The sequence below is a fragment of the Lissotriton helveticus genome, chromosome 5_1 (assembly GCF_964261635.1).
Source record: "Lissotriton helveticus chromosome 5_1, aLisHel1.1, whole genome shotgun sequence".
Taxonomy (NCBI): domain Eukaryota; kingdom Metazoa; phylum Chordata; class Amphibia; order Caudata; family Salamandridae; genus Lissotriton; species Lissotriton helveticus.
In genome coordinates this window covers 107733191-107747215 of record NC_136065.1, presented here as the reverse complement: position 1 = coordinate 107747215, position 14025 = coordinate 107733191, and the positions used below count along the sequence as shown (strand labels likewise).

General features: G+C 53.1%; 1 long non-coding RNA gene across 1 annotated transcript in view; it reads right to left on the bottom strand.

Moving 5' to 3' along the window:
• LOC144752997 (uncharacterized) overlaps positions 1-14025 on the bottom strand; it is a 148326-nt gene that overhangs the window by 24811 nt on the left and 109490 nt on the right. Inside the window, exon 2 of the long non-coding RNA XR_013594166.1 lies at positions 121-165. This is a non-coding gene — a long non-coding RNA (uncharacterized LOC144752997). The remainder of the gene's footprint in view (positions 1-120; positions 166-14025) is intronic.

The window sequence follows — 14025 nt, the reverse complement described above, 5'->3', positions numbered from 1 at the left end:
AAGCTTCCTTTGTACACCTGTCCAATCGATCCCACCAGATCCCACCCGCTTCCCCCTGCCAGAAACATCTCCTCACAGGCACACACATCTGTCATGGTCACATCTGGTTTTGAGCCTTACCTGCGGCGTGCTCATGTTCTCCCGATTGAAGCTTTCTAAACAAGCCTAAAAAGAAGAAAAAAAGACAGCAACAATGGTGAATAAATGCGCGTGTTAACCCCGGCCTTGACTCGCGCAGCGTTCATGATGCGCGGCGCAGGGGCCTCAAAAGCAGCTTTCATGCGCAGGCGAGAGAGAGAGAGAGGGGCTTTACGCTGCGGTTGTTATGGTAACAAAATATCCGCACAATTTACAGATGTGTCGCGATCTTTGGCTTGGTGGTGGTCGCAGGCCGGGGTGCAGCGCAGGCGGGGGGCAGTGAGGCGCATCTGGGGGCGCGGGCAGATGTGCACGGTCCCTGAAACCCATCACTGGGAGGAGTGGGGGTTCATGGGATGTGCACCCCCTCAACGGTGGGTACTCGAGTGTCGGAGACCATTGTATAAAAGAATATATACATTTATTTCACAATTAAAACTCGCAACCCCTCTGGAGTCGAAATGAACCGGTCACACACGCTCACATTCAGGCCAATGCAAGGACAGACAGACTGCGGACGGCGGGAAACTGTGGTCAAGAGGATGGGGGAGGAAACTCGGGGTTATAACGGGGGCTAAATAGGAAAACGTCACCAAAGAGAAAGGCGACTAAAGGGATATCATGTACATGCTGAAGAGCAACTGGAAAAATACAGAGGCGAGGGGCCTGCCGGGAAATCAAAGGCAGGACAGCAGGGTCCAGTGGGAGTACGAGCTTTGAAGCATGGCACGGCGAGAAACCGGAAGGACGGTGCGGAGGAACCGACCATGACATCATATCCGTGGGAGGTAGGGGCAAAGCAGAAACAGTGAGCAGAGGGATGCACCAGGAGGGCGACTGGGCGAGCATGAGAAGGACCAACCAGGAACCACGAGCAGAGGGGCCCATCAAAAACACACGACCATCGGGTAGCAAGGTCAAACAAGAGACCATTGGACCAAACCAGGAATCATGGCCGAGGGGTCCATCAGGAAAGTCAGAGATTTGGGCAGCAAGGTCAAACAAGAGGACATTGGACCAAACCAAGAATCATGGCCGAGGGGTCCATCAGGAAAGTCAGAGCTTTAGGCAGCAAGGTCAAACAAGAGACCGTTGTCATCGGCAGAAGGACCAACCCATTACCCGTGAGCAGAGGGGTCCATCAAGAACACATGGCATCGTGCAGCAGCATCGTGCAGCAAGGTCAAACAAGACATCATTGGACCGAACCAGGAATCATGACCAGGGGGGTCCATCAGGAAAACAAGAGCATATGCGGCAAGGTCAAACAAGAGGTCATTGTCATCGGCAGAAGGACCAACCAGGAACCACGAGCAGAGGGGTCCATCAAGAACACATGGCATCGGGCAGCAGCATCGGGCAGCAAAGTCAAACAAGACACCTTTTTTTTTTTTTCCCCCCCAGTGTTTTATATAGCGCGAACTAGAACTGAACCGAATCAGTTATCAGAGCGCTTTACATAGCACCAGTTACGTTACATGAGGACACACTTTCATTTTAGGCACGGGGAGATTAAGTGATTTGCCCAGAATCACAGGGGGTTTCTTGGCGTCGTTACAGAGACTCGAACCCAGATCCCCAGGTCCGAGGTCGAGCGCCCTAGCCGTTAGGCCAACCCCTCTCCCCATCGGACCAAACCAGGAACCATGACCAGAGGGGTCCATCAGGAAAACAAGAGCATCTGCAACAAGGTCAAACAAGAGGTCATTGTCATGGGCAGAAGGACCGAACCAGGAACTATGACCAGAGGGGTCCATCAAAAACACACGAGCATCGGGCAGCAAGGTCATACAAGACACCATTCGACCAAACCAGGAATCATGACCAGAGGGGTCCATCAGGAACACAAGAGCATCGGCGGCAAAGTCAAACAAGAGGTCACAAGCATGGCGCAGTACGCCCAAAGAGAAAAGCCTAAGTATCAGGGAGAGGGACCAAGAAAGGTGAAAAACACACAAACATGGGAAGCCATGGCCAAACAGAAAATCAAGAGCATACGGCTTTGAGGGAAAACACAATAGCAGGAGCTAACAAAGTCCTGGGTCAAAACCACATTTGGTGCCAAACCTTGTTCACTGCAGAAGAACAGAGAGGCTTTTTAAGGCGGTCCATGTGCTGCCGACGGTGTGCTGTTTTTCGTCTGTGGCTGAATGGTGTGAAGGAACAACGGGCACCGGGCAGAGGGTCAAACATGTAACAATGTTCATGGGTACAGAAATGCAAGATGGACATGATAAGCATGGGTCAGGGAAACCCATATGACTTAACGAACATAGGTTCCAAGTGAACAAGAGGTCAAACATGAGTTGGAAAACAGGGGCAATGACCTGTATGACGTCACTGTAGCGCTCAAGGTAGATGTCAAGGCCATGTTTACCCTGTAACACACGGTGTCCTGTGAGGAAACAAGCCCATGGGTCGTTGGTACAGCTTCTAAGCACTGTATTATGCCGCACACATAAAAATGTATGTCAGGGTTGCGCTAGCTGTAGACGTGAGATCTCACCCGCTAGCACGCGACCACAGGATCTAAAGCAGGGCGGGAAATTTGAGATCTGGTTTGTTAAATGTCCAGCGCAGAGAATTTGTGGAGGCTAAAAAGGCAGATGAGGCTTCAAATATGCTATGATTCTGCAACAAGTGTGCATAAAATATGGTCTTTTATCATAACTATAATACCACTGCGTTTTAATGACCAGCCCCACCCCCGACTTCTGGCAATAATACAAACTTCAGCAGAGGGGCGTCGTGGCCCCCCTAAGTTTTAGAGGGAGAGGGGTGGGAAGTATGTAACATGTTGAATATGGCTCTTAATTTTCATCGGAAACACTGAACTCCAAACATAAATACCACTGTACAAATTAAGAAGGTGAGGCCGGCAGGCACCATTTAGCCATTTTTTTCTGAATCCCCTCAGGTAAGGCCTGCGACGGAGCCAGGCTCGCTCTACTCGCAGAATCGACTGCGATTCGATATATGGTTTACAGTAGGGGGTGGCGGTCAGGAGACCAGGCGACCCAGATTTGCTCGGACAGTCCCGGGTTTTCATCAGCTGTCCCAGCAGATTTCGGCAATTTTGGCTCATGTCACGGTTTTTAGAGGGGGTGGGTGTTCTAAAGTTGTGCTAGTTAGCAACTGTTAAAAGGAAACAATTTAATTAAGAGGTATGATGCTTGTTTTAGAAATTAAATTGTATTTATTTTCTTAGTGCTTCTTCTGTGTTCCTATGTCGATAGGAGTGGTCATTCTGCGCAGCCGGTTGATGTAAAATTGTAGACCTTCTATTTTTGCAAAATGTCCCGGTTTTTGGTTCTCAAGATCTGGGGTCACCCTAGATGGCGGGGGTATTTTACTTTTCTAGCTACTGGCTTGCTTCTTCTGCACGTGTCTCGGCGAACACGAGTCAGTGCCCCAAGAAACACTTCCGGGTGACGCACTAATTGAAACATTATTTCCGGCGCAGGGCCCCAACAATAGACCTATTTACCAAAGGCAGGCAGGGGTGCTTTCAAAGCAACTCTCAGGGGGCAACGGGGCTCTGGGAGGAACAATGCTGCAGCTCCCCCTTCAAATGGACTCCCAGGCAGGGCTGTGTGTGCGCAAGGCCGACAGTGGGCTGTGAGCACGCGGCCTGTGTGATCCTGGGCAGGGCTCGGGTTTCCATTGTAACTGTCCGAGGCTTAGGTTTCTGTCCGGCCGGCCTGCCCAGCGTGCAGAGGCGCCGTGTCACGGACCGTCAGCTTTAGCCGCCCCTGGCAGCCACGTTTCTCCTCGCCCCCCAGAATGTGTGCCCAGAGAGAGTACCCTTACTGCGCGCGTGCGCCAGGGCCCTTCCAGGGGCCCTTCTCATGACTACTGCGCGCGTGCCCCGGAGCCCTACCCGGGACCCTTCTACAGACTACTGCGCGTGTGCCCCGGAGCCCTACCCGGGACCCTTCTACAGACTACTGCGCGTGTGCCCCGGAGCCCTACCCAGGACCCTTCTCCAGACTACTGCACACGTGCCCCAGAGCCCTACCAGGGGCCCTTCTCTCAACTAGTGCGCACGTGCCCCAGATCCCTACCAGGGGCCGTTCTCCCGACTACTGTGCACGTGCTTTTCCAGACTACTGCACACATGCCCCAGAGCCCTCCCAGGAGCCTTCTCCCGACTACTGTGAGCGTGCCCCAGAGCCCTGCCCGGGCCCTTCTCACGACTACTGCGCGCGTGCCCCAGAGCCCTACCAGGGGCGCTTCTCCCGACTACTGCGCGCATGCCCCAGAGCCCTACCAGAGGCCCTTCTCCCGACTACTGCGCATGTGCCCCAGAACCCTACCAGAGGCCCTTCTCCAGACTACTGCGCGCGTGCCCCAGAGCCCTACCAGGGGCCCTTCTCCCGACTACTGCGCGCATGCCCCAGAGCCCTACCAGAGGCCCTTCTCCCGACTACTGCGTGCGTGCCCCAGAGCCCTACCAAAGGCCCTTCTCCCGCCTACTGCGCGCATGCCCCAGAGCCTTGCCCGGGGCCCTTCTCTCGACTACTGCGCGCGTGGCCCTAAGCCCTACCAGTGGCCCTTCTCCCAACTACTGCATGCGTGCCCCAGAGCCCTGCCCCGGGCCCTTCTCCAGACTACTGCGCGCGTGCCCCAGAGCCCTGCCCGGGGACCTTCTCCCGACTACTGCGCGCATGCCCAGAGCCCTACCCGGGGCCCTTCTCCCAACTACTGTGCAAATGCCCCAGAGCCCTACCAGGGACCCTTCTCCCAACTACTGCGCGCATGCCCCAGAGCCCTGCCAGGGCCCTTCTTCCAACCACTGCGCGCATGCCCCAGAGCCCTGCCCGGGGCCCTTCTCTAGACTACTGCGCACATGGCCCAGAGCCCTACCAGGTCTTCCGACTACTGCACGCATGACCCAGAGCCCTACCAGGGGCCCTTCTCATGCCTACTGCGCGTGTGACCCAGAGCCCTGCACGGGGCACTTCTTCCAACTACTGCATGCGTGCCCCAGAGCCCCACCAGGGTCCCTTCTCCCAACTACTGTGCGCATGGCCCAGAGCCCTTCCAGGGGCCCTTCTCCTGACTACGGCACACGCGCCCCAGAGCCCTGCCAGGGGCCCTTCTCCTGACTACTGCGCGCATCCCCCATAGCACTGCCAGGGGGCCTACTGCGCGTGCGCTCTTTTGATGTGTGATCTGCGGGGTGACGGCCAGTGAGGCAATCCAAAATAATGGGGGCCCCCGGCGGAGTGTGAAGGGCGCACCTGATACTCCCATAAGTCACAGACATGAATTGGCATTAGACAGAATGGGGGCTCCCCCTGACCCGCTGGAGCTGGCTGAAGGAGACAGCCTCTCACAGCCCCCTATGAAGCAGCCCTCAAGTTTGCAACAAGAGGCACCGCCCCTTCCCGCACACCCCTCTCTACCCTCCCTCACCCGTTAATAAGACATCTGCATTTTTTTCCACAAACAAACACCTTCCCTGCGCCGCGAATTCTGCCGCGGCGCGGGAGCAGCTAGGGGGTGGGTGTGGTGCTACCGTACTTATGACGACTCTACGCCGTCATGAGTCAAGGGTGACGAGTGCTCATGACTGCGTGGAGCCGTCATGACCCCGCCCACTCACTAATTCACCCGCACAAGCAGGGAATTAATGCCGTGTGGGTGGAGCGGCAGCGGCATGACTGCTCCGTGCCGACATGAGCACAAGCTGCCCGTGACTCATGACGGCATGGAGCCGTCATGAGCACGCAATGGGTTAAACAACACAGGCCTTTTATTAACCCGTTTGCTGCTTCGAACGTTCAGCGCCAGTGCTGAACGTTCGAAGAAACGGGTGCGGCCGCGTCGGCCGTTGGACGTGCGCAGCACCAGGGAGGTAGCTCGCGCAACGGCAGCAGTGATAGGGTTAACAATCAGCCCTGCATATTAATCAAAGGCACCTTGCACACGCGCTCCAACACGTCATCATGTAGTCAGCCATATTTGTTGATCATACCAAACACCCCCAGGTTAGTATTCCATCGATTTATAGTTTGGTTGACAAACTGAAGTTTCTTTTTTCATTAATTATGGCAGCATTACACTGGCACCAGTAGCAGCAGGCTGTGAGGCCCTCTGGGGCTTTGTTGTGCAGAAGATAACGCCGGGCTCGAACACACCGCTCTGCTGTGTGAGATACAGAGCTGTGGGGTGCAGGGTCCGGATGCACAAGTCTTGCTTTGCGCTGCGATGGGGCAAACATGTGCCATTCAGAGGAGTTTGCAGATTTCCTGCTCCTTCAATATCAACGAAGCAGTATTCGCTCGCTCTTCCAAAGGACTGCGAGGAACAGCAGAGGGAGTGGGCAAGGGAGTGCAGTAAAAAACAAGCACTAGCAAGGCCAATAGGTCTCACCTATGAGGTCTACCATTGGCTGGTGTTAGCACTATGGCAAGATGGAGGACAGAACAAGTGCTCCAATATCATCGTATTATGCAAAAAAAAACAAGTGCATGCATTTTAGTGGTATGTGTACATGGGACACCATGGCAAGACGCAGGACAGAACAAGTGCTCCAATTCATTAGATCATACAAAAAAATAAAAAGCTATAAGCAGCAGTGACGAAGGAGGTAATCGAGGGAGGGATCAAGCAGGGAAGCAGGAGTGGATGGGAAGATTGTCAAGCAACGACAGGAGAGGGCAGGAGGAATCAACATTGAAGGGGTAAAAAAATCCCTTAATTGAAGCAGGATAAGCGATAAAAATGTATGCATCATGTTGGAATTTTACTGGTGAGCACTTAAAGCACTCCAATACCATCGGCTCAAATTCGTGTTATGGCAAGACAGAGGATGGAGCAAGCCGTTCAATGCCGTCGGATCGAGCAAAAGAAAAAAAAACTAGGGCTGTTCATGCTTTAACTAAGTTTTAAGAAATGCATTCATTTATGTACATGAGTAATGCATTTAGTGGTAAGGGAGACGGCCTGAAAACACAAGTGCTCCTATGGGATGCTTGAAAACAGAGAAAACATAGCTGCGCAAATCGGGAGAAGTATTAGGAGACGTGTATTTGGTCCATGTGCTATGGAAGGGCCAAACACAAGAAGAGGGCATGATGCCCGTATGGCATCAAAGAAAATTAGACCGACACTGAAGTTTACCAATGGTAGGCAATAGGCGGACTGTGAGGCCACAGATATAACACAACATGTCTCTTCGAGACAGTGCTTGCGCTGTTTAGCCGAGCAGCGCATGCGCTGTTTAGCCGAGCAGCGCATGCGCTGTTTAGCCGAGCAGCGCATGCGCTGTTTAGCCGAGCAGCGCATGCGCTGTTTAGCCGAGCAGCGCATGCGCTGTTTAGCCGAGCAGCGCATGCGCGGTTTAGCCGAGCAGCGCTTGCGCTGTTTAGCGAGACAGTGCTTGCGCTGTTTAGCCGAGCAGCGCATGCGCTGCCTAGCCAAGACCTAAAAACAATGGATTTAACACTGGCGAAACCTAATGCCTTTGCAAATGCTTGTTGTGTTTAGAAACAGGGAAATTAAGTGATTTATTCGCAATCACAAAATGTGGAACCGAGGCTCGGGAGATGATGTAGTGTCCTTTAGGGAGAGGATGTAGCGCAAGGGTCAGAGCTGCTGACCAGTGGCAGCTCCTCCGCTAAGGCGGAGGAACGTCGGCCCACTGCCAGAAGCAACAAAGAAAGGAAAAAAATAAAATGATAATAACAGAACGTTATTATCATTTTATTTTTTCCTCTTCTGTGGCAGTGTGTGAGGCTGCAGGACGGAGCTTCAGGGGAGGAGTGGTAGACACTCCTGTGCACAATGACTGTTCGGTCGGCCCTCTCAGGCGGCCCAAAACAGTCATGTGCACTTCTCTGTTCTCCATGCACGCTGCATTACAGCCTGCATGGAGAACATGCCCACCCCTACAGCCATTGGCTGAGCGCCGTGTCACAGTGCTCAGACCTATCACAACACTCAATTGGAGCGTTGTGATTGGCTTAGCGGTGGGAGCCAGACTTGGAGTCGGACACAGGAAAGCAGCAGAGAAGACACGGGACACGGCGGTGGCAAGTTAAATTTTATTTTTATTTAAGCGGCCAGGAAGCCCCCACCCCCTCCCCGACCCGCGAGCCGCGCTGGCCACCCATGCTGCGGACCATGAAGCTGGTAAACTGTTTGAGTTTCGGTGCCCGCTTAGCATCCTTGATTTTGGACAAATTACTTAATCTCACTGTGCCTACAAAAATGAATGTGTCCTTATGTAAAGTAACTCGTGCTAATGTAAAGTGCCCCAATACACTTGGGTGGTGTTTGTCTTATATAAAACTGCACAAACAAAATGTGAAAAACAGAGTCGGGAGAGGAGGGGATCTGGGCAATGTAGTTCAGCGGGGCAAGCAGCGATGGACGGGAGAGGGACGGGCAACCAACAGCAAATGCAGACGGCCACGGGGAAATTAAGTGATTTTCCTATGTTTACAGTGTCCTCGTGAAAGCAACTTGTGCTAATGTAGCACTCCACTATCCTCAGCTGGTGTTGGCGTTATATAAAAATGCACAAAAAAAGTAACTTGTGCTAATGTAATGCACTCCAATATCATAGGGTGGTGTTGGTGCTATATAAAACTGCACAAATAATCACAAAATGTGGAACTGAGGCTGTGGCTAGGGAGATGATGTGATGTCCTTGTGGGAGAGGATGTGATGCAAGGGCCACAGCTGCCAACTATGGAGCTGGGAAACTGGGTTTGAGTTTCGGCGTCAGGTTAACATCCTTGATTATGGGCAAATCACTTAATCTCCCTGTGCCTAAACAATGAATGTGTCCTCGTCTAAAGTAACTGGTGCTTAATTAAAGTACTCCAACATGATTGGGTGGTGTTTGGCGTTATATAAAATTGCATAAAAAAAGTAACGGGTCCTTATGTAAAGTGCTTCAATACCTTTGGGTGGTGTTGGCTCTACATAAAACTGCACAAAAAAACAAATGTGTAAAGCAGTCGGGGGAGCTAGGGATCTGGGGGAAGAGGGGATCTGTGCAACTGGAGTTCCGTGTAGGGAAGCAGCGACAGGTGGGAGGTTGACGGGCAAACAACAGCAAATGCGGGCTGCCACGGGGAAATTACGTGATTTGCCTGCATTTACAGTGTTCTCGTGAAAGGTAACTGGTGTTAATTTAAAGCACTCTAATACCTTCAGCTGGTGTTGGCACTATATAAAACTGCACAAAAAAGTAACTTGTGCTAATGTAAAACACTCCAATATCTTTAGGTGGTTTTCAGGACTGGTGGTGTGGGCGCTATATATAACTGCACAAAAAAGTAACCTGTGCTAATTAATGTAAACCACTTCAATACCTTAGGGTGGGTGTTGGTGCTATATAAAACTGCACCAAAAACATATGAAAACAGAGTCAGGGAGAAGGAGATCTGTGCAACGGAGTTCAGCGGGGCAAGCAGCGATGGAAGGGAGGTGGATGGCAACCAACAGCAAATGCGGGCTGCCACAGGAGAGTAAGTGAACTGGCCATAATAACAAAATGTGGAACGAAGGCGAAGGCCACAGCTGCCGACTGTGGGAAACTGTGTTTGAGCTTCGGCGTCAGTTTAACATCCATGTTGTGCCATAGAGTGGACTGTTGTAGAGTGAAGTGGCATGGGTGGAGTAGAGGGTCATAAAATCAAGTGGCATATAGAGTGGAGGGGCATAGTGTTATGGAGTGGCATAGAATGTCGTAGAGTGGAGTAGAATGTTGTGGAGTGTCAGAGTGAAGTAAAGAGGCATGGAATAGCATAGAGGGAGTTGTTTAGAGTGTTGCAGAACAGAGTGGAGTAGATTGTCATAGAGTGAGTGGTATAGAGTGAGGTAGAGTGAGGTAGAGTGTTGTAGAGTGGAGAGTGCAGTGTCATGGAGTGTTGTAAAATGGAGTGTCAGAGTAGCGTTGAGTTGCGAAGAGGGGAGGCCCATAGAGTGGAGTGGATTGGTGTGCCAGAGTGGTGTGTGTAGAGTGGAGTGGCATGTCAGAGTGGCACAGAATGGCGTACAGTGGAGGGGGATAGTGTGTTGTAGAGTCGAGTGGCATAGTGTGGAGTATGCATGGTGTGGTAGCGCAGTGCTATTATAGTCAACACATTTTCAATTGAAATGACTATTAGATTAGCACCGACATACAGTTTTACTGATAAAAGTATACAGTGCACAAACAATGTGTGAAAATGTCATCACCTAGTGTACTGATTTGTGTGGATCATATTAAAATATCTGCTTTCACTACACTTAAGAATTACAAAAAAAGTGCTTCATTTGTGCTTTCTTAAATCTGATATATTCTGAAATTTTTGCACAGTTCATTTACAGACATTTAACGTTCTGCAGGACCTACACTGCAACTACACTGTGGAGAAGTGTGGCTCAATGGTTAGAGCGGCAGACCCTGATGCAGAGGTGCGAGCCCGGGAGCAGGGTTCAATTCCCCGCCTCGGCGGGTCTTGGGCTCAAAATTCCACGGACCTGATAATTCTCGCCTCGGTGCCTATTCCAATCATGGAGTCCCACTCTGCAACTCTGGGCAATAGCTTGCTTAATCTCCACAACGGCCCCCACAACGCTAAGGATGCCTGGCCTCCACCTTGGGGTTGCCCAGGAGTGGACACCTCACAGGGAAAGCCAGGATGGGTTCCACAGCGGTATTCGTACAAGCGCCTTGAGACCCTTGCGGGTGAGTAGTGCGCTATACAAGTATCAATTTACCGATCGAAAAAAGAATATAATTCAAAGCCCTCTGCTTTATTTTTAAAGTCAAAGCAGGGCTTGGCCCAAAATACATACAAGATCTGGTCTCCTTGTATATTCCTTCTCGAATCTTGAGATCCGCTACCCAGGGACAATTCTGGGCATCAATAATACATAGGGTACGATCAGGTGGTCGCTCCTTCGCGTATCTAGGTCCAAAACTTTGGAATGCCTTGCCTCAGCACATAAGGAGGTGTACCTCACTAATGCAGTTCCCCAAATTCCTAAAAACATGTTTTTTTTTTATTGCAGTGTTGTTTAGCTATGCCTCTGTAGTGCCTAGCGCCCGGAAACCCGATGGGTAGCTGCGCGCCTTACAAATGGCAACTAATAATAATAATAAAGTGCCTGTGCCGGGTACTGGAAACCACTGGATCATAGTAACCACTGGACTTGCCTCACCTGTTAGTAGCACACGTGCGAAAGCCTCATCCTCCACTGTCACCCAATTACTCGTCTTGTTTACTTCTTTTACCTGTCATTACATAAAGCATGAAGCATGTCAGTGACCTACATATATTAGAACAATGGTGAACGCATCCTACATTTCCGTATGCCTTGCATGGTCCTTCCCTGCATAGTGAGGCCAGGTTTGTGCTTCGTGAACAGGCCACCGAGAAGTTTATGCCACGACAGGAGGTGGACATTTTCTAGACGTCTCTTTAATATGGCTGCTGCTCGCCATCCAATGATGAGCAAACTTAACAGTGACGTCAGCGGGCAGGGTTGTAGGCAAGGGATGGGCACTTGGTTTTTTGCCCTCCGTGAAGTGCCTTTTATACCAACTCCAACAGAGGGGTCCTAGTGGTGACAGGAAAAGCACATACTATAAGGAGGCGCGCCATTAGGACACTGCCCCTGGAACTCAGCCACGCCCTCACGACTCCACATTGTGGGATTGGGCGTGACTAAGCAAGAATTACTTCTGGGGCAACGTCGTGCCGTCACTTCCGGTCGGGCAGGCAACGAGGGGGGAAGAGATGGTGGGGGCCTATTTAGGGCAATGTGCCGAGGTCCTCGTTCTCTTCTCCTTACGGAGCCAGCCAAGTGAGCAGGGGACTCCGTGAAACTCCCACCCACCCATCCCTAATACCAAGGGCGAGGCTAGACGAGCCCGCCTTTAGGGCCCGGCCCCCCGGCCCACACCACGCCGCTATTGGCCTTAGGTCCCAGGAGGCTGCCCTATGGGCAGCCAGCCTGGGGAGTACTTCCGGGTCAGGGGGGGGGGTGACGCACGTCCGGTGGGGGCGTGGGGCAGAGGCCATGACCTATTTAGGTCTGGGTCACGGGCAACTCGGCCTCTTTCCCCGCCTGCGCCGGACCTGCTCGCCCACTCCCTGTCCGTTAGTCAACTAGCTTTAATCTAGAAAACTTAGGTGGCCCAGTAGCTTCCCCGCCCCATAGTCTGACCCCCCGAAGACGGACGAAGACGGAGTGCTGACGAATCTCGACGGGCGGCGGAGGAGAGGGCGCCGACCAGGTCGCCAGGTGAGGTGCCGGGGTTAGCCGAGGCTGGGGGCGGGCGCGGGTCCGGGACTGGTTGTCGCTTCCTCCTGCTACCTCCTTTGTAAGGTGTTGGGAGCAGAGAGCGTGGTGCGGGCCCGCGCTCGCCTGCAGCTGCCTTAGAGAGGGGCAGCAGAGCTCCGGCGCCGTTGCCTGGCGGCGGGGTAGGCGAGGGGCGAGGGAGAGGGGTAGCGGGAACCGGAGCTGTAGTTGGCGGTACAAAGCGATACCATGGCGTCCAGGGGGCAGAGTCATAAGCGCAAGGACAAAGATCCTGAGATTGCGCAGTTACTGGCCTTGCTCCTACAAAAGTTTAACAGGGACGATGAGAGCAGCGAAGGAGAGGCCGATGGGCCCCATTCCGACCCGGAGGGGGAGCCCCCGAACATTGTTGAGCGCCCACGCAGGCAGGGGGTCCCGCCCAAGGCAGCGTTCCCTCCCCTGCCCAAGAAACCGAGAGCACAGAAGCCTAGGGGCAAACGCGTACAGCAAAAGAAAGGGAGCGGTGGGTGCTCGGGGCCGCCCCCCCCCTCCGAGGGTTCCTTTAGAACCGGTGGTAACGATTGCCCCCCCATTGGCGCCGCATGCACCGGTAGCTCCTCTTCCTGCGCCTCAAGCGCCAGTAACTCCTTTGTCTGCGCCTCAAGCTCCAGTAATTCCTTTTTCGGCGCCACAAGCGCCTGTAACTCCTTCGCCTGCACCACAAGCGCCAGGGGCCCCTCTACCTGCGCCACAAGCGCCAGTGGTTCCTCCAACGGCACCAGGTGCTCCGGCGATACCCCCGGCCTCTGAGCCTACTGATGGCATCTTGAAAGAAATCTTGGGTGCAATAGCGGCGTTGGGTTCTGCCCCGGGGCTTCCTGAGAAGGTGGCAGTGCCCCCGCCGGTGGTGGTAAGCCCTTCCGCCCCGCCCCAATCCGGGGGCGCTGGGACTAGTAGCGCTTTGGGGAAAATTTTAACTGCCCTGAAGGCTCTCACCCGAGCTCCGGGTTCAGCGCCCCCTCCTCCGCCAGTAGCCGTGGCACCGACCTTGGCACCGGCAGTCACGCCTTGGGCCCCTGGGAATAGGGATGAGGGCCCCCTGGGCGAGATCAAGGAACAATTGGCGCTGTTGGCTAGGGCGCAGTCTTTGAACGCCCCTGCTGCACCCTCGGTGGTGGCGGCCCCTGCTTGCGCCCCTAGTACTTCAGGAGGTAAGCCTGAGATGAAGGGCCTGGAGCCCGGCGGGGGGGCGATGGCGGGTGGTGGCCAGGGATATGTCTTGTCTAAACCAGGCCGCCTAGCCACGCACGTATCTCCCGAAATGCGGGAAAAAATTTGGAAGGGTGAATTCGTGGATATATTTGCATTGATTAGGCCCAAGAGAATGGAAGTTGAGAGTAAGGACAAGGAGGGTAAGGATAACTCCTCTAAGGATAGGAGACCTAGGGTGGAAGAATCTATCACGAATTGGCTCTTTGGTTTCCAGGTGTTTATAACAGTAGTCATTGAGAAGAAGCCAGAGTTGGCGGGGCCGCTGGTGTACTATATGCATAGGATTTTGAAGGCGCACACGACGCATGGGGGGACAGCCTGGCTGGATTATGATAGGGATTTCAGGTGGGAGAAAGTGCAGGACCC